The sequence below is a fragment of the Cupressus sempervirens genome, chromosome 4, assembly GCF_028749045.1.
Source record: "Cupressus sempervirens isolate cs-2001-9-10 chromosome 4, ASM2874904v1, whole genome shotgun sequence".
NCBI classification, from domain to species: domain Eukaryota; kingdom Viridiplantae; phylum Streptophyta; class Pinopsida; order Cupressales; family Cupressaceae; genus Cupressus; species Cupressus sempervirens.
Genome location: NC_143121.1, coordinates 730065303 through 730086744, shown reverse-complemented (window position 1 = coordinate 730086744; position 21442 = coordinate 730065303).

Genomic DNA, 21442 nt, shown 5'->3' with positions numbered 1-21442 from the left:
TGAGATAAGTCCTAGTTATTTAGAAACTAGATTCAATTTTCTAGAGATTCTTTTCTCTCAAATTTTTGATATAAAGTTAATAACAAGTAGAAAATTGCATGTCAAGTTGACATAACCCTATTTTTTTGATATTTTATTGCCACTTAAGAGCATAGTTTGGTTGATCATGATCCTGCACATACCCTCTACTAGGAGTGAATGAATGCATAAATGGGCAAATGGAGTAGAAACATCATGTCTAGTTCAACTACAAAGTCAACATTAAGTGAGGATGGAAGAATCATAATTCTTCAAAATGTTTATTGAAAATAAATATAAATAGAGATAAAGGTGCTAGCAGACTTGATGGTTAAGCTAAATTACCTTGTTATTTACATGAGAGTCCAAAAAGATAAAATATATAATGTTACATAAGAACACAAACTTTTCTACAATAGTTTCTTATTTTGAATACATGAAAATTATAAACAAAAATCATAGTATCATAGTTGGAAAAATGTAAGCCTACAGAGATCCACATGCATATCAAAATTATCATGCTATGATTGGAAGAGTTCATAGTGATCCCAGTAGAAAAAATCACAAAGGATAGCCATTGCAATAAATACACCAACAATATGAACATATCATTTTATCAAGGCACATTGTCATGAACATAGCTACTACAAAAAATAGAACATTGAGTGTTTTCATCTTGAAATGAAAGAGGAAATAGTATCATTATTCAAATGATACAAGAGGAAATTAACTCTTGTACCTAGCACAAGCTTGTGAAAGATTCACACCATGACCCAGAAAGGTCTAAAGTTATAGTGCTTCAAATCTAGTACACAATACATGACAATGGAAAACTCATGTGTTATCCTTAGAAAGAAGAGTTAAACTAGTTCAACAGGTTCATTTCTCTCATGCCATACACTTTTACTCACAATTGTTCTTTTCTAATTATCAATTTAATGTTTTGGAGAGGATTTTGAGGGAATTTCAATGGTCTAATGACTTGGGTTCAAAAAATAGATATCATGTACAAGTTGGAAATTGTGTTGTACTCCTAAGAATCTTGCGGGTTTGGGTTGTAGGGACCTTAAAATTCAAAGTTTATCTTTGGTTTGCAAATGGATCAATAAAGCCCTAGTTGGTATTGAATCATACAAAGTACATATCAGGTCCAAAATATTTTACAAGTTTCTATAAAGAAAGAAAAATAGTGGAAGGATGTTTCTATGCTAGACCTAGTTCTAGGAGATTTTTAAATTAAAATAGCTGGGTCCCCTATGCTTAAGTTGCTATGAAGATCATGGTGCTCTTTGAAAAAATTTCTAGTTTGTAAAGAGGTTATTTATACCCGACCTTTCTATGCTATGTTGGATAGATCCTTATTGTGAGGTGTCTCACTTAACTCTAAACCTCTTGTCATTTCCCAATGTTGTTCTACTAAAACATGAATAATTTTGAGCTCTCTTAGGTTAGAGATGTCTCAATTGATAATCACTTAGAATCTTGGGAGGAGTTCCATATTTTGCATGCCTTTCCAATTTCTCAAAAGAAAACATATACTTTGATCTCCATAGGAAATAATCCATTTTTTCCTAGTAAAATAATGGATAGTCAATCTTTTCTTTTACATTTAAAGTGGATGAATGGTATCAAATTTAATGAGATATCTAATAAGAAAATTTATAATTTGATGAAGTAGGATGATGAAATTATCTTATCAATTAACCAAAGATGGGACCTTAACAAGCCAATTATTGTATGAAAATTATTTTTTGATGATTTGCGGCATTCTTGTGTTGAACCTAAGAAGATGTATTTTAGATGGATATTTTAAAAAACTTGCTAGTGGGTTTGTGATTTTTTTTGGGGGTTTCCATCGATTTTCTATCAAATGAATAATTTTCTTGAATTTACTGAGCTTGTTTTCTTTGATTGTAATGTTTCCAATTAGATTTGGGATGTATTTTTTGTTAGCCCTAACGTGGGTAGTGGGAATTCAGGTCTATGTTGGAAAGAATTCTTTCCTACTCATATAGATAAATTTGACAATGTGCTTAATAAGTTGTAGTTTTATGTATCCATTGAAGTGCTTTGGTGTATTTAGAAAAGAGGAATGGGGAAGTCTTCCAAAATATCAAGAGGGAACTTACTAGGTTTATGCTTAAACTCACCTTCTTCAATATCATGTCATAAGTATCTAGAGTTGTAGAGTTGTTGAAGGAGTACTTCATGATCTAGATTAATGAGGGCACAATGATTGTATATAAGGATGGTATACAATTAGCCTCTTTCTTTGATATTTGTTTAGACATGTTAAATGAGGAAGACATGAAGCTTTAAGATAATTCACCAAAGAGAAAGTCATTTATATCCAGAAAGTGAATGGGGCCATCCAACTAAAGAAGGACAAGGCAAGCTGAAGATAGGAGACTACCACTTGCACTCCTCAAGGTGTAGATACTCTCATTGGTGCCTTTGATACAAATAAGTCAAAATCTAGCACGAATAATTTTGGTGCATGGCACTAGTTTTTCATGTAAAACAAGATCTTTTTGTTAATTCTTTGTTATTAGTGAGATATTTTTTTCTATATGTTAAAAGCATTGTAAACATGTCACTATTAATTTTTTGATTGGCTCATGTGATTTCATGGCCTAGTTTTAGACTTAATATTCTGATATGGTTAAAACTAATCATTATTTTGATGTTGAACTTCAAGTTTTTTATGCTATGTAGGAAAATTATCATTTATCTTATTATAAAGAAAATTAGATCAAAAGTAAGCATGAGTACAACTTTAGCAATTTCTGTGAAAGTTTTGAAATGTAAACATGTACTTTTCATTCAATTGACATCAATATAGCTCAACCAATTTGAGGTAGTCCCTAAAATTGGTAACAAAGTACTTCAAATAAGTATTTAGAGTAGATAATGTATGATTTAGATAGAATTTAAAAACTAATAGCAATACTATATGATCGTTGAAAATACGTATTAATTATTTTTATGATTTCTAGGAAAAATATTAAAAATAGGGAAAAGGGTAATATATATATGTTCTACAATTTTGTGAGGTAGATAAAATAAAATAAAATTTTAACAAAAACTAGTGTAATTGGAGGAAGTTTATAAAAATGTGTGAGGAAAATGTAGTGGAATTAAATTCTTATAAGTAAGCATGGCTTTAAGGAAAATACCAAAAATATAAACCAAGAAAACACATTGCACAAATTTTAACTTATGCATAATGTTAGTGTAGAGAAAAAGAAAGAAGACTTGATATATAATTTCATAAATGAGGTGGATAGTGTTCTCAATTATTTTATTTTTTAAAAATGTAGTTAAACTAAAAATAATTCTAACTATAATCCTAATGGTAAAAATTAAGTGTTAATCATAATTATAAACCTAGACCTTGATAATAATATTAACTATGATGCATCCCTAATCAGAACCATAATACAAACTATAATCTAAATACAAAACCCTAAATTTTAACTCCAATCTTGAACTCCTGAACAATAATTGTGGTGAGAATATTAACTAAATTAGGGTTTATGTAAGCATAAGGATTAAGGTTTTTCATTACAGTTTATGGTCAGAATTTGTATTATAGTTCAATTGCAGCTAGGTTAAAAAAATAGACATTGTGTAAGCTAGAAATGTTGTCAAATACTTGTAACAATCTTGGGGGTTTGGGTTGTAGTGACCTTAAAACTCAACGTTTAGCTTTGGCTTCCAAATGGATCAATAAAGCCCTAGTTGGTGATGTACTGTAGAAAGTACTTATCAGACTAAATATATTACAAGATTCTATTAAGAAAGAAAATAGTGGAAGGATGTTTCTATGCTAAACCTAGTTCTAGGATATTTTTAAATTAAAATAGATGGTTCCCCTATGCTTAAATTGCTATGGAGGGCATGATTCTATTTGAGAAAATTTCTAGTTTGTAAAGATGTTATTTTTAACTCGCCTTCTTATGCTGTGTTGCAAAAATCCTTATTGTGAGGCGGGTAGACGCAAGAAGTTGGGTCTTAATTCCAAAAAAGTTTGCAGATTGAGATCATGCTCTTTTAGAAATGAACACCCATTTTAAAAAAATGGTACCCATATTAGGCTCGGGTGCCCGATCCAAAATTTAAAAAATAGGCACCCATTTAAAAAAAAATTAGGTGCCCATTTTTTATTTTCAAAAAACAGGCACCCCTTTTTTTTTTTAAAATGAATTTTTAAAAATAGGTACCCATTTTACAAAAATCGGGTGCTTATTTAAAAAAAAAAATCAATCATTTTATGTTTTGGGGGATTTTAAATGTCGATTTACTTTTTCAAAAGAGGCACACATTTTTTGAATTTCAAATAATGGGTGCCCATTTCTTACAACATGGGGCGTGATTTTTTTTCTCCTACCTCAAATTTTGGTTCAGGATAGGCTTGGTGAGACAAAGCCTATGCCTTGGCCTCTTGAAATTTGGCTAAGGCATTGGACTGACAAATTCACACCTTGCCATAATTTTTGGAGGGTCTTCCCAATCAAAATCTTTTACGAAACAAAACCCATTAGAGTTCTCATTGCCCAATTTTAGAAATATAAATTTTATAGTGTTATGAGTTTATTTACTATTTTTTCATTTTTTTTGATCAAAGGTGGTACCTAAATGTAAAATAGTGATTTTCATTATAACTTTAATAACTTTTTTATTTTATGATTTTTCTTAAATTAATTTATATGCCATCAATCTAGATAAAATTTCTTTGAAGTTTTTGATTAAGAAAAGTAGTAATTAACAAGTGATGACTTGAAGTACAAATAAAACACTAGACACTAAGAGTAGAACATTACTAGTACCTAGTAAAGAAAGATCCAGACAAGGCAGATCTCCCTCTGTCAAAGACAAAGGTCCACAAGTGACTGACCTACAAACCATGGTCAATGCCCGCATAATAGTTGTAGGCTTAAACTAAAAACAACAACAAAAGACCAGAGTGTGCCTTTTAAAACTTCCAACAATCACTTGATCATAAGAGAAACAAAGACAAGAAATCACCATAAGAAACAAGTGAACAAACTTAGGCCATCTACGCCTGTCAGAATAGTAAGAAAAGAAATAGGACCAAACAAGACTATACCTTTAGCCTTGGCAAAAACAATGCATATCATCCAACCATAGGTCCAGACAAGGGTCCAACCTTGGAAAATGTTGTTAAATATCTGCTAGCCCCTCACAAATTCCAAAAGCACCATACTAAGAGGAGCAAAGAGGAGGAAGACTAAGCCCCAAAGGTAAGATAAACTCCCCCTTCCTCCGCTAACAACACTACTAAAAGTAGCATAGGTATTTAGTGTCTCAATAAGAGTCTCTTCTTCTTCCTAATGCCCAAATATGATCTCCACCTCAATAAGAGATTTCTCCACCTCCATTGGACCAACAACCTTAGAATCTAAGAGTAAGATCTAGCCCATCTCTATATGGCGTAACACACATCTCCACAACCAATTATTTAGTTGTGGATTCATCCTTTCTACACCACTTGAAGAACATCGTCCATACATACCCTCACTAGCCAGATCTCTAAGAATAGGAAAGAGATAATCACAAACAATGGGAGAGTACCCATAGAAAACCTTCACAACCACTTTCCTCTAGCAACCAGATACCTCGATAAGCTTTGCCCACACCTTAATAGGGTCCTCAACCTCAATAAGAAGTAGGAAGGTGAAAGAATAGGATAGAGGAAACCTCTACCACACATGCATCCAAGGCTTTGAAATGATTTCCTTCACCTGATTCAAGTCCCAAATACAGGAAGTATTCACCTCAGAGCATGAGCATCCAAAGGAATCCCCAAAGAAACAAACACCAATGGGGAAGAGAATTCCCAAATGATGAACAAAAAATGCCTATCCAAGGGGAGCTATCAATAGTAAAACCCTAAAAAATGAAAACCCATCTAGGGAAAATAGCCCATTAATGGAACTAGCACCAAGGACATGGACCATAATTCCCCTACAGACCAGACCATCAACATCCAAGCCCCTACAAACCCTAGGGTTCACATGGGCCCCATGAGCAATAACAGGAGGCTCCAAGGGAAAGAATTATTAATGAAGCCACTACACATAACCCTCCAAACCAAACCCATCTATATTCTCATCTTTGAGAAACTTCAAATGTAAGAGAGTCCATTGGAGGCAGAGACCAACAACACACCTAGGACAAAAGACCCCATACATCCAAAACCCAAAGTGGGGAACAAGGGTTCCAACAAAGAACACCTCCACCCACAAACCCCAACCCCTTATAGAGGTCCGACCAGTGCACAACCCAACATCACCCCAAGTACCAACATGGGACCTTCCATCTCCAATCACCACCCATCAGAGCCAAACCCCTCTGGAGTGTGGAGAAGAGCCATTGTAAGAAAACTATCCTTCAGCAAAAAATAGCCACTAAACAACATAAAAGCCACTTCACCATGCACCACTAAGATCTACACCCAAAACATGACAGCACTCAACAAAGCTAGAGGGAACTAGCACAAAGAAGGCCCCCCATCCATCATCCTCATTCGCTTTAGACTCCTCACCCTCAACATTGTAAGCATCTGAGCTAGAAACCCTAGCCCCTTTGTTTCCCACTCTCTCGCTCATCGTATTATTATATAATTCTTTTGAAGTTAAATAAAAAATGAAATTTTGATCAAATTATGGTATTCATACATGAGAGGTTTTAAAATTTTCCTTTATAGCTCATTAAAAATTAATAATAAAAATATTTTTCAGTAAATAATTAAGGAAAAATATACTTATCAATCTTGGTGTGTTAGGTAACTTCCTTTAAAAGTATTTACAAAAATTCATTTATTTGTTTCAAATTATGTTTTCCATACACGAGTGTGGTATGGTCCTGAAACAAGAATTTTGAAAAGGTGGTTTTTCAAGATCCATCCTAGAAAAAAAATCCTATCATATGGGTACACAAAAAAATTACATATTCAAAAAGTAGTTTCTGGACACTACAATTTTAATTTCTAAAGTTTTTTATATATTCAATCTCTAAATGCCTCAAATTCTGACATCAATTGACAAAAAAATTCAAAAATAGGAAAAATACTTCAACTTTTTGCCCAAAAGTGAGACCCAACTTCTTGCACTTACCAAAGTGTCTCACTTGACTCTAAACCTCTCATCATTTTCCAATGTTGTTATACTAAAGCATGGAATATTGATGGGCTCTCTTAGGTTAGAGACATCTCGATGGACAATTAGTTAGAATCTAGGGAGGAGTTGTGTATTTTGTATGTCTTTCCATTTTCTCAAAAGAAAACATTTACTTTGATCTCCATAGCAGTTAATCCATTCTTTCCTAGTAAAATAATGGAAATTCAAGCTTTTCTTCTACAATTAAAGTCAAACAATGGTATCAAATTTAATGAGATATCCACTAAGGAAATTTACAATTTGATGATGTGGGATGATGAAATTATCTTGGAAATTAACCAAAGATGGGACATTAATTGGCCAATTATTGTACAGAAATTATTTCTTGATAATTTGTCGCATTCTTGTGTTAAAACCTAAGAAGATGTGTTTTAGCTGGATATTTACCTTTTAAAAACTTGCTATTGGCTTTGTGATTATTTTTTTTGGGTTTCCATCCATTTTTTATTGAATGTGTAATTATCTTGAATTTTTTGACCATGTGTTCTTTCGTTTATTGTAATGTTTCCAATTAGATATGGGATATATTTTTTGGTAGCCTTAATGTGCGTAGTAGGTATTCAAGTCTACATTGGAAAGAAGTCTTTGCTATTCATGTAGTTAAATTTGACAATGTGCTTGATAAGTTCTAGTTTTTTCTATCTACTAAAGTGATTTTGTATCTTAAGGAAAAGAGGAATGATGAAGTCTTCCAAAATATCAAGAGGGAACTTACTAGGTTTATGCTTAAACCCACCTTCTTCAATATCATGTCACAAGTATCTATGGTTGTAGAGTTCCTCAAGGACCACTTCATGATCTAGATTAATGAGGGAATAATGATTGTATATAAGGATGGTACACAACCAGTCCATTTCTTTGACATTTATTCAAACATGCTAAATTAGGAAGAATGTGAAGCTTTAAGATAGTTCACTAAAGGGAAAGTCATTGATATCCAGAAAGTGAATGGGGCCATCCAACTGAAGTGGGACAAGGTAGGCCCAAGTTGGGAGACTACCACTTACATTCCTCAAGGTGTAGATCCTCTCATTGGTGCTTTTGAGACAAATAAAGAAAAATCTAGCAAGATTAATGTTGGTGCATTGGACTAGTCCTTCATGTGAAACAATATCATTTTGTTAATTCTTTGTTATTAGCAAGATGTTTTTTTTTTGTATATGATAAGCATTGTAACTTGTCATTATTTATTTTCTGATTCACTCATGAGATTGCATAGCCTGGTTTCAAATTTAATATTCTTACATGATTGTTAGTAATCATTATTTTGATGTTGTACTTCAAGTTTTTTATGCTCTATATGTAGTTTATCCTTTATCTTACTGTTAAAAAAATTAGATCAAAAGTAAGCATGAGTATAACTTTATCAATTTTTGTGAAATTTTTGAAATGAAAATTTGTACTTTTCATTTAGTTGACAATATATAGCTCAACCAATTTGAGGTGGTCCCTAAAATTGGTAACAAAGTACTTCAAATAAGTATTTAGAGTAGACAGTGCATGATTTAGATATCTAATTATATATATAAAAATAAGAATACTATATGATAGTTAAAAATACATATTAATCATTTTTATTATTTCTAGGATAAATATTAAAAATAGGTAAAAGGATAATATATATGTTCTACAACTTTTTGAAGTATATAAAATTTAATTTAATTTAAACACAACTTAATGATTAATTGGAGGAAGTTTATAAACATGTGTGAGTGAAGCGTAGTGGAATTAAACTCTAATAAGTAAGCCTAGATTTAAGGAAAATACCAAAAATAAAAACCAAGAAAACACATTAAACAAAATTTGACTTATGCACAATGTCATTATAGAGAGAAAAAAAAAGACATGTTACATAATTGTATACATGAGGTGGATAGTATTCTTAGTTATTTTAATTTTATTAAATATAGTAAACCTAAAAATAATTCTAACTTATAATCCTAATGGTAAAATCTAAGTGTTGATCATAATTATAAACACTAACCTTTCCACTAATATTTACTATGATGCATCCCTAATAAGAATCATAATTCATGCTATAATCTAAATACAAAACCCTAAATTTTAATTCCAATCTTAAACACTCAAGCAATAATTGTAGTGAGAATATTAAATAAATTTGGGTTACGATTTTTTTATTACACTTACAATTAAAGGTGAAATTTATGTAAGCATAAGGATTAATATTTTTCATTAAAGTTTATGGTTAGAATTTTTATTATAGTTCAATTGTAGTTAGGTTTATGATTAATATATTTTCTTTAAAATTATATATTTAACCTTAACCTAGGTCTAAGTCTCTCCAACCCTAAATCCTATTTGCTAAAACCTAATCCTAATCCGACCCTAAATAATGATCCTAAATCATAAGTCCTAATCATTATTATCAAACACTAATCTGTCATGTCCACTTTTCAAATAATTAAAAATTAATAATCTTTGCTAAGGCAGGCAGGCCCAGGAAAGTGAAGTTTCGAAAAAAGGGGGTTAATCTTTGGAAACCGTTGGAATAATAAATGAAAATTATTATTAAAATATGTTTCATTAACCTCTCTTGGACGTGAGTTAAAGTTATGCCCTCTTTTAAGGGGTTTGGAGGCATTTTGGGCTGATTTCCATAACTTGATTTTTGCTCATTCTTTGTTATTCTTCAGAGGCTGCCAAACCTGTGGAGAAGGAGACCCAAGAATGGGAGTTTGCAGGTTTCCAGGGAGACCCAAGAATGGGAGTTTGCAGGTTTCCAAGAAGGCTAAGGATGGGAGTTTGAAGCCATTCCATGTGCATGCTCATACAGAGTTTGCCTTTGTGCTGAACAGTGCAGATTTGTGGGTTTTCGGGTGTGTTTTTTGTATGAGTTTGGTGTTTCCAGTTGAGTATTTCATATCAGTTTGGGTTTTTGCTGTATTTCAGACTTTAAGGTGTTAAAATAGAGCTGAATATATGTATTGGGATGTCATTAAACTTCTGAGATATATTATTAGTGTTTTTGTGGTGTTTTCGAGCATTTTGTGTTAATTTCGGGAGCCCGATGAGCATAGTTTTTGTCCTACATTTGAGAACTGTTGTGTAAAGGATATATGGATCTGGAAATGTCATTTTGTAGGCTATTATGCTACTGAAATTTCTGTAAAAATTTCCACTTTCAGATTTATTAATAATAGGTGAAGTTGTGAAGCTTTTGGCACAATTTCAGGCATACCCGATTTGGGGTTTCTTAAGAAATTTGGTGGATCTTTGTGATATTAGTTGTTTGATCTTGAAAATCTGATTAGAGGTTGGAAATATAAAAAAAAATTAGAAAAGGGACATTTCAGTGGTATCATAGCCATGATCTTTCCAGCCTGAGAGTTTGTAAAAGTTTGCATGTCAGTTTTGACAACTACCCAGATCTTGCATCTCAGTTTTGAGAACTACCCAAATCTTGCATGTCATAATTTATGGTTGCATGTTGCTTCTAATCAGATGCATGAAAAAATTTATGGTTGCATGATACTTCTAATCATGTTTATATTAGTTCTTGGTGAATTTGGTGGTTGTAAAAGTTTGCATGTCAGTTTTGACAACTACCCAGATCTTGCATGTCAGTTTTTACAACTGCCCAGATCTTGCATATCAGTTTTGACAACTACACAGATCTTGCATGTCATAATTTATGATTCCATGTTGCTTCTAATTAGCTACATGTCAAAATTTATGGTTGCATGCTACTTCTAATCATTTGCATGTTAGTTCTTAGTGAATTTGGTGGTTGCATGTTGCTTCTAATTAGTTGCATGTCAAAATTTATGGTTTCATGCTACTTCTAACCATTTGCATGTTAGTTCTTGGTGTTTGAAGAAGTTATATCCTATTAGGGTTACACTCTACTTTATCCAGAATGGATAGGTATAGTACAGAGTCTCAGAGGACATGATCTTGGGCAATTGATATCCAGAGTCAAAACAGTAGAAAGGATGGTTATTTAGACATTCGAGATAAACTTATGAAAATAAGCGATGACATGTCTGAACAGTTGGTTGAGCACCACCGTATAATGAATGAAATGTTGTCCGGCCCAACTAAGGTGGATAAGTTGACTGGATTTCTATTTGGCAAATTTTCTCACAGGACAGATGACACAATTCCCAAGAACTTGCATGAGGAGTTTGAGAAACTAACTGATAGCCAGGTAGAGGTCTCAAATTCTACTCTGCCACAGGAGGTGGTGGGAAAGGATATTACAAAGATTGATAGTAATGGTCAACCTAATACTCAAATTGAGACAATTGTTTACAGGTCGTCAAAGGGTGATGCCATAGGTATTCAGGATGGTATAGCTACAACAAGAAGTGACTACAATATAGTGGGCTCAGATGATGATTATGAGGATGTTGTTGTGCAGGATGGTGAGATACCTGGTAGAGATGAACAGACATTGAGCATTCATGACTTTGCTGAGAAAGAGTACCAGGCACAGTTAGATGCTTCATCACATGAGATTGAGGTTGGTAGTACTTCACATGATTTGTCCAGCCAGCTGAAGGTGAACAAAGATAGTATTGTGACTTCATTATCTCATCATGAAAGGTATGTGGAGTTAGTTGGTATTGGTCATATTACTCAGGTGAGGAGTTTTCTTGAGTTACCAGTTGATTCTAGTTTACGGATATTGACTCGAGATTGTTATATTGGCATTTGGGATTTAGTTGACTGGAGATCTTTAACACTTTTTGGTAGCAGTGTTTGTTTGGGTGCTATCATGGATTTGATTAGGAGATTACATGGTGTTGTCTTTTCTTGTGCCAGTATCTTGTCTGATGTTGGTATTAGTTTTTATACATCGATGTTGGGTTTTGTTCATATATCCAGTCGACCATACTTGCTGGAATGTGTTGATGATATTTCATATTTGGCAGTGTGTATAGATGAGTCCCAGGATCATATTGGCATTGATGACATCCAGGAGGATGCAGTGGGCAGTTTTGAAGACTTAGTTTCCTTGGGTATAGAGGAGTTGGACAGTAATGCTAATGTTTTTGATACTCTGTATGTTGATATGAGTTTTAGATTTGATTCACAGGATATGGATGGTAATACTCTAGAGACTAGTAACTTTGAGGATACTCCTTTAGACAGTGCATTAGAGGAGGTTTGTAGGAGACAGTCAAGCCAGTGTCATCATGTGTCTAATCAGTTGAGAGTTAGTGACCGAGACATTGCTATCACTTGCCATCATTTCGATGCTTCTCGTTAGTTGTTAGCAGTTTATGGATGGGGTTCTCCTACTAGTGATGAGTAGGGAGGGAGTTATCTTTCCTTGACAGAGTTCCACTCTTTATGGGAGGCTATCCAGATTCTGAGATAGGATTATATGAAGTGTGTAGCCGACAAAGATTATCTTATGAAGTGGGGCAGTACAGCATATTATGCATTGTTGGCCAAGGAAGATGAGGTGAGTGAGCTTACTAAGCATCTTGAGGTGACTTCTGAGATTCTTGAGAGTACACAGTTGGCTTTCAAGGAGTCACAGTTTCATTTGGCTAAGGTGACCATGGAGTTAGAGCGACTACAATCTTTACCTGATTCTATACAGTCACAAGCTGTGGTGTTTGGTGATCCGAGGATGTCCATGGCTAAGATTGTCAGAGATAGTGGAGATGGGGATGCATCCATTCTTGATACTAACATTTTCATATCAGGTTCATTCCCATAGAGTCAGGTTCAGTTGAGTTGGGTGTTGTAGCAGATTGTTGTATGCCTGACATGGTGGTGGTCTCTAGTATTGATGGCATAGAGACTAGAGATGTATCAAAGATCATGTGTGATGTTGGTGAGTCGACAGTTGGCATGGTTCCTGCTAGTAATACTACTCCCTTGGTGATATCTTCGAAGGTAGTAGTCAGTTCCAACATCGTTAATGATCAATTGCAGTTAGTTTCATCTAGATTACAGTCTGAGCCACTAACTGAGATTGGCGCATTCTATTGGCATTACATTGTGAGGTGCGCTCATCAATTTACCTTTGATGACCATGTTGATGAGATAATGATACAGAGATGTACTTTGGTTCCTAGTGTTTATCATCAGTTATGGGAAAATTTGATGCCTCAAGATGAGAGTTTTGATGGGCATGACATGGTGATAGGTTTTGCAGTTGACAGCTTGATAATATGTGACTTAGAGCAGGAGTTTGGGAGTGATGCTTCAGTGGGTGTTGTTATTGATTCTACTCCTTTGGCTATGACATCTCCTGACTTAGCTAGTGATGAGTTACAGTGGGTTGTATCACTTGTTCATGGTGAGCTGTTGACTGAGGTTGGTTTTTTTAATTAGCATTATATTGCAGGGTATGTACATCAGTTAGCATTTGATCCTTGTTTTGAGGAGTTGATGGAAGGAAAATTTGGTTTGGATTCCATTTCTTACTCTTTATCTTGTAATTTCTTTTCACCATCAGTAGTGCATGGGAGTTATGGTTATGAGATAGTGGCTAGTGATTTGAAGAGTTGTGTTGACTGCAGGAGTTGTACAGTGTGTGGATTATCCATACTTGGTACAGTTTCATTCGAGAGTGTTCACCATTATTGCAGAGTTGGATTGTACATTTCGTATAGGCCAGTGGGATTTCGTTGATGGTATTTACTGTGTTGGTAGTTTGATTTGTCCACTTTACTTGGGTTCTAATTTTCTAAGAGTTTGTGTCTCATGGGTTTTTGACTGTGGTAGTGGTGATTTTGGAGTTTGGTTGAGCTATAATTGTTAGTTTGATTATGGATTCCTCTTGGTCATATTGCAGAGGATATTTCAGGAGTCTGTGTTAATTGGTAGTAGTATAGTTCATGACTACATTTGGGATCTAGGTGGATTGATTGGTTTATTGTTCAGCCATTTCTTGAGGACAAGTAATTTTTGGGAGAGGAGGACTTGTCATGTCCCCTTTTCAAATAATTAAAAATTAATAATCTTTGCTAAGGTAGGCAGGCCCAAGAAAGTGAAGTTTCGGAAAAAGGGGGTTAATGTTTGGAAACTGTTGGACTAATAAATAAAAATTATTATTAAAATATGTTTCATTAACCTCTCTTGGACGTGAGTTACAGTTATGCCCTCTTTTAAGGGGTTTGGAGGCATTTTGGGCTGATTTCCAGAACTTGATTTTTGCTCATTCTTTGTTATTCTTCAGAGGCTGCCAAACTTGTGGAGAAGGAGACCCAAGAACGAGAGTTTTCAGGTTTCCAGGGAGACCCAAGAATGAGAGTTTGCAAGTTTCCAAGAAGGCTAAGGATGGGAGTTTGAAACCATTCCATGTGCATGCTCATACAGAGTTTGCCTTTGTGCTGAACAGTGCAGATTTGTGGGTGTTCGGGTGTGTTTTTTGTATGAGTTTGGTGTTTCCAGTTGAGTATTTCATATCAGTTTGGGTTGCTGCTGTATTTCAAACTTTAAGGTGTTAAAATAGAGCTGAATATATGTATTGGGATGTCATTAAACTTCTGAGATAGATTATTAGTGTTTTTGTGGTGTTTTCGGGCATTTTGTGTTAATTTCGGGAGCCCGATGAGCATAGTTTTTGTCCTACATTTGAGAACTGTTGTGTAAAGGATATATGGATCTGTAAATGTCATTTTGTAGGCTTTTATGCTACTGAAATTTTTGTAAAAATTTCCACTTTCAGATTTATTAATAATAGGTGAAGTTGTGAAGCTTTTGACACAATTTCTGGCATACCCGATTTGGGGTTTCTTGAGAAATTTGGTGGATCTTTGTGATATTAGTTGTTTGATCTTGAAAATCTGATTAGAGGTTGGAAATATAAAAAAAAATTAGAAAAGGGACATTTCAGTGGTATCAGAGCCATGATCTTTCCAGCCTGAGAGTTTGTAAAAGTTTGCATGTCAGTTTTGACAACTACCCAGATCTTGCATCTCAGTTTTGAGAACTACCCAAATCTTGCATGTCATAATTTATGGTTGCATGTTGCTTCTAATCAGCTGCATGAAAAAATTTATGGTTGCATGATACTTCTAATCATGTTTATATTAGTTCTTGGTGAATTTGGTGGTTGTAAAAGTTTGCATGTCAGTTTTGACAACTACCCAGATCTTGCATGTCATAATTTATGATTGCATGTTGCTTCTAATCAGCTACATGTCAAAATTTATGGTTGCATGCTACTTCTAATCATTTGCATGTTAGTTCTTGGTGAATTTGGTGGTTGGATTTTGCTTCTAATCAGTTGCATGTCAAAATCTATGGTTTCATGCTACTTCTAATCATTTGCATGTTAGTTCTTGGTGTTTGAAGAAGTTATATCCTATTGGGGTTACACTCTACTTTATCCAGAATGGATAGGTATAGTACAGAGTCTCAGAGGAAACGATCTTGGACAATTGATATCCAGAGTCAAAACGTCGTAGAAAGGATGGTTATTTAGACATTCGAGATAAACTTATGAAAATAAGCCATGACATGTCTGAACAGTTGGTTGAGCACCACCATATAATGAATGACATGTTGTCCGACCTAGCTAAGGTGGATAAGTTGACTGGATTTCTATTTGGAAAATTTTCTCACAGGACAGATGACACAATTCCCAAGAACGTGCATGAGGAGTTTGAGAAACTAACTGATAGCCAGGTACAGGTCTCAGATTCTACTCTGCCACAGGAGGTGGTGGGAAAGGATATTACACAGATTGATAGTAATGGTCAACTTGATACTCAAATTGAGACAATTGTTTACAGGTCATCAAAGGGTGATGCCATAGGTATTCAGGATGGTATAGCTACAATAGGAAGTGACTACAATGTAGTGGGTTCAGATGATGATTATGAGGATGTTGTTGTGTAGGATGGTGAGATACCTGGTAGAGATGAGCAGACACTAAGCATTCATGACTTTGCTGAGAAAGAGTACCAGGAATAGTTAGATGCTTCATCACATGAGATTGAGGATGGTAGTACTTCACATGATTTGTCCAGCCAGTTGAAGGCGAACAAAGATAGTATGGTGACTTCATTATCTCAGCATGATAGGTATGTGGAATTAGTTGGTATTGGTCATATTACTCAGGTGAGGAGTTTTCTTGAGTTACCAGTTGATTCTAGTTTACGGATATTGACTCGAGATTGTTATATTGGCATTTGGGATTCAGTTGACTGGAGATCTTTAACACTTTTTGGTAGCAGTGTTTGTTTGGGTGCTATCATGGATTTGATTAGTAGATTACGTGGTGTTGTCTTTTCTTGTGCCAGTATCTTATCCGATGTTGGTATTATTTTTTATACACTGATGTTGGGTTTTGTTCATGTATCCAGTCGACCATACTTGCTGGAATGTGTTGATGATATTTCATATTTGGCAGTGTGTATAGATGAGTCCCAGGATCATATTGGCAATGATGACATTCAGGAGGATGCAGTGGGCAATTTTGAAGACTTAGTTTCCTTGGGTATAGAGGAGTTGGACAGCAATGCTAATGTTTTTGATACTCTGTATGTTGATATGAGTTTTAGATTTGATTCACAGGATATGGATGGTAATACTCTAGAGACTAGTAACTTTGAGGATACTCCTTTAGACAGTGCATTAGAGGAGGTTTGTAGGAGATAGTCAAGCTAGTGCCATCATCTGTCTAATCAGTTGAGAGTTAGTGACCGAGACATTGCTATCACTTGCCAGCATTTCGATGCTGCTCGTCAGTTGTTAGCAGCTTATGGATGGGGTTCTCCTACTAGTGATGAGCAGGGAGGCAGTTATCTTTCCTTGATAGAGTTCCACTCTTTATGGGAGGCTATCCAAATTTTGAGATAGGATTATATGCAGTTGGTAGCCAATAGAGATTATCTTATGAAGTAGGGCAGTACAGCATATGATGCATTGTTGGCCAAGGAAGATGAGGTGAGTGAGCTTACTCAGCAGCTTGAGGTGACTTCTGAGATTCTTGAGAGTACACAGTTGGCTTTCAAGGAGTCATAGTTTCATTTGGCTAAGGTGACCATGGAGTTAGAGTGACTACAATCTTTACCTGATTCTATACAGTCACAAGCTGTGGTGTTTGGTGATCCGAGGATGTCCATGGCTGAGATTGTCAGAGATAGTGGAGATGGGGATGCATCCATTCTTGATACTAACATTTGCATATTAGGTTCATTCCCACTAGAGTCAGGTTCAGTTCAGTTGGGTGTTGTAGCAGATTGTTGTATGCCTGACATGGTGGTGGTCTCTAGTATTGATGGCATAGAGACTAGAGATGTATCAAAGATCATGTGTGATGTTGGTGAGTCGACAGTTGGCATGGTTCCTGCTAGTAATACTACTCCCTTGGTGATATCTTTGGAGGTAGTAGTCAGTTCCAACATCGTTAATGATCAATTGCAGTTAGTTTCATCTAGATTACAGTCTGAGCCACTAACTGAGATTGGCGCATTCTATTGGCATTACATTGTGAGGTGCGCTCATCAATTTACCTTTGATGACCATGTTGATGAGATAATGATACAGAGATGTACTTTGGTTCCTAGTGCTTATCATCAGTTATGGGACAATTTGATGCCTCAAGATGAGAATTGTGATGGGCATGACATGGTGATAGGTTCTGCAGTTGACAGCTTGATAATATGTGACTTAGAGCAGGAGTTTGGGAGTGATGCTTAAGTGGGTGTTGTTATTGATTCTACTCCTTTGGCTATGACATCTCCTGACTTAGCTAGTGATGGGTCACAGTGGGTTGTATCACTTGTTCATGGTGAGCTGTTGACTGAGGTTGGTTTTTTTAATCAGCATTATATTGCAGGGTATGTACATTAGTTAGCATTTGATCCTTGTTTTGAGGAGTTGATGGCAGGCAAATTTGGTTTGGATTCCATTTCTTACTCTTTATCTTGTAATTTCTTTTCACCATCAGTAGTGCATTGGAGTTATGGTTATGAGATAGTGGCCAGTGATTTGAAGAGTTGTGTTGACTGCAGGAGTTGTACAGTGTGTGGATTATCCATACTTGGTACAGTTTCATTCGAGAGTGTTCACCATTGTTGCAGAGTTGGATTGTACATTCTGTATAGGCCAGTGGGATGCGTTGATGGTATTTACTGTGTTGGTAGTTTGATTTGTCCACTTTACTTGGGTTCTGATGTTCTAAGAGTTTGTGTCTCATGGGTTTTTGACTGTGGTAGTGATGATTTTGGAGTTTGGTTGAGCTATAATTATCATTTTGATTATGGATTCCTCTTGGTCATATTGCAGAGGATATTTCAGGACCCTGTGTTAATTGGTAGTAGTATAGTTCATGACTACATTTGGGATCCAGGTGGATTGATTGGTTTATTGTTCAGCCATTTCTTGAGGACAAGCAATGTTTGGGAGAGGAGGACTTGTCATGTCCCCTTTTCAAATAATTAAAAATTAATAATCTTTGCTAAGGCAGGCAGGCCCAAGAAAGTGAAGTTTCGAAAAAAGGGGGTTAATATTTGGAAACCGTTGGAGTAATAAATGAAAATTATTATTAAAATATGTTTCATTAACCTCTCTTGGATGTGAGTTACAGTTATGCCCTCTTTTAAGGGGTTTGGAGGCATTTTGGGCTGATTTCCTGAACTTGATTTTTGCTCATTCTTTGTTATTCTTCAGAGGCTGCCAAACTTGTGGAGAAGGAGACCCAAGAACGGGAGTTTGTAGGTTTCCAGGGAGACCCAAGAACGGGAGTTTGTAGGTTTCCAAGAAGGCTAAGGATGGGATTTTGAAGCCATTCCATGTGCATGCTCATACAGAGTTTTCCTTTGTGCTGAACAGTGCAGATTTGTGGGTTTTCGGGTGTGTTTTTTGTATGAGTTTGGTGTTTCTAGTTGAGTATTTCATATCAGTTTGGGTTGCTGCTGTATTTCAGACTTTAAGGTGTTAAAATAGAGCTGAATATATGTATTGGTATGTGATTAAACTTCTGAGATAGATTATTAGTGTTTTTGTGGTGTTTCCGGGCATTTTGTGTTAATTTCGGGAGCCCGATGAGCATAGTTTTTGTCCTATATTTGAGAACTGTTGTGTAAAGGATATATGGATCTGGAAATTTCATTTTGTAGGCTGTTATGCTGCTGAAATTTCTGTAAAAATTTCCACTTTCAGATTTATTAATAATAGGTGAAGCTGTGAAGCTTTTGGCACAATTTTTGGCATACCCGATTTGGGGTTTCTTGAGAAATTTGGTGGATCTTTGTGATATTAGTTGTTTGATCTTGAAAATCTGATTAGAGGTTGGAAATATCAAAAAAAATCAGAAAAGGGACATTTTTAGTTAATATATTTTTAGGTTTATGATTAATATATTTTTTCAGAAAATTATATATTTAACCTTAACCTAGGTCTAAGTCTCTCCAACCCTAAATCCTATTTGCTAAAACCTAATCCTAATCCGACCCTAAATTATGATCCTAAATCATAAGTCCTAATCATTATTATCAAACACTAATCCTAGCCCTTATTATTGAATCATAATCCTAAATGTTGAACTTTAACCCAAATTTTATCCTAATTCAAATTCTACTCATAACTATAATACTAAGCAAGATGTAATATCATATCCTATTTCCATAAATGACTAAATAAATCTTAAATTATAAGCCTTAATTGTAATCCTAGTTCTAAATGGTACACCCTAAATAATAAACTCCAATCCTAATCCCAATTACCACATCATAATCCTAAAAATTAAACCCTAAATCTAAATTAAAACTATAATCCTAAATGATAAACCCTAAATCATTATCCAATCCTTATATTAAACCCTAATCGTAATTGCTAATCATCAAGTCTAAATATATAGCCGTAATTCTAAATCCTAGCTCTAACTATTAAACCTAACCTTAATATAAATCTGAATCTTAACTATGATGCATACCCATACCATAACGCTCAACCTAATAATAACCATAAATGTTAAACCCTCATACCAAACGCAAAAGATGAACCTTGAATCCTAAATCTTAAGATAAACACTAAGCCTAAATGGTTAACCCTAATAACTTATTATGAATGTTAAACCATGATCCTAATCCTAAATGTCAAACCCTAATGCTCACCCTAACCCTTAAATCCTTACTTTAACCCTTGTCCCAATAAAAAATAACCCTAACAAAAGTCCTAATAATGTAATTCTAGGTATTAAAATTAAATTTTAATTTATAAAGCCTTCAATAGATTTTAATTAATTAATTAATATAAGATTTAGTATTATAAAAATGAGGTTTGAAGACTTGGAAAATAATTTTAAGAAAAATATTATTTTACATGAAACGTTAATCAATTACAAAGGTATTAAAATAAAAATAATATTTTACTCAAAGAGATTATTATAATTAAAAATAATAATTATGTCTTTCATTTTTTTATGAATATCCTTGTTGAGGAACCTATTCAATTTCTTATAAGTTTCAAATAAAACTATGACATTTTTCAACATTTCAAATATTTTTTTCTTCTTCTTTTGGACCCATGAAATCATTGGCATACACACTAATAATGACTTACTTCAACATTTGTAAATGTGTAAATGTAAATATTTATGTGTGTGCTTTATATAGTTATAAAATATGAATCCCTAAGTCCTTAGAAATCTTTCTATTCAAATCATTCATAATATTTAAAACAATTGGTTTCAAAACTTGAATATTTACTATTTATTTAAGGTTTTCCATTGTCTTGTTTGTAGGTGGATGTAGTTACATTGCAAATCTTTTGTTTGTGCTAAAAAAGTGTGCCCAAGCACTCTACACACCAACTTTCAAGTAAAAGGAAAGTTTTGAGATTCTCTTACTCTTTTCTAAAGCAAAAATAATAACTAATAATAAATATTAAAATAATTAAATTTACTTTTAAATATAGCTAGATATAATCATAAATGAAATATAGAAGTACATATCATGAAACAATGATGATATAAAGCAAACATTTGAAGGAAGAGTGATATTGATATATTTAGAGAAAAGCATATGAAAGAAGAGAACAATGTTTTATAATCTGAAATATTTTCGATAAATATTGTTGATTACTACAAATATTTTTGGTCATGAATTAACATATATTTGATATTTGGAACATAAGAGGTAGTGGTCCCAAAGAGGTAATATCAAGAGTTATAGAGATGTAGATATAGATAGTGGAAACAAATAAAGAATAATCATGATATAAAAGTATGTGATGAGATTATAATTATAATAATAAATAAGAATAGAAGGTATTATAGATTGATATTA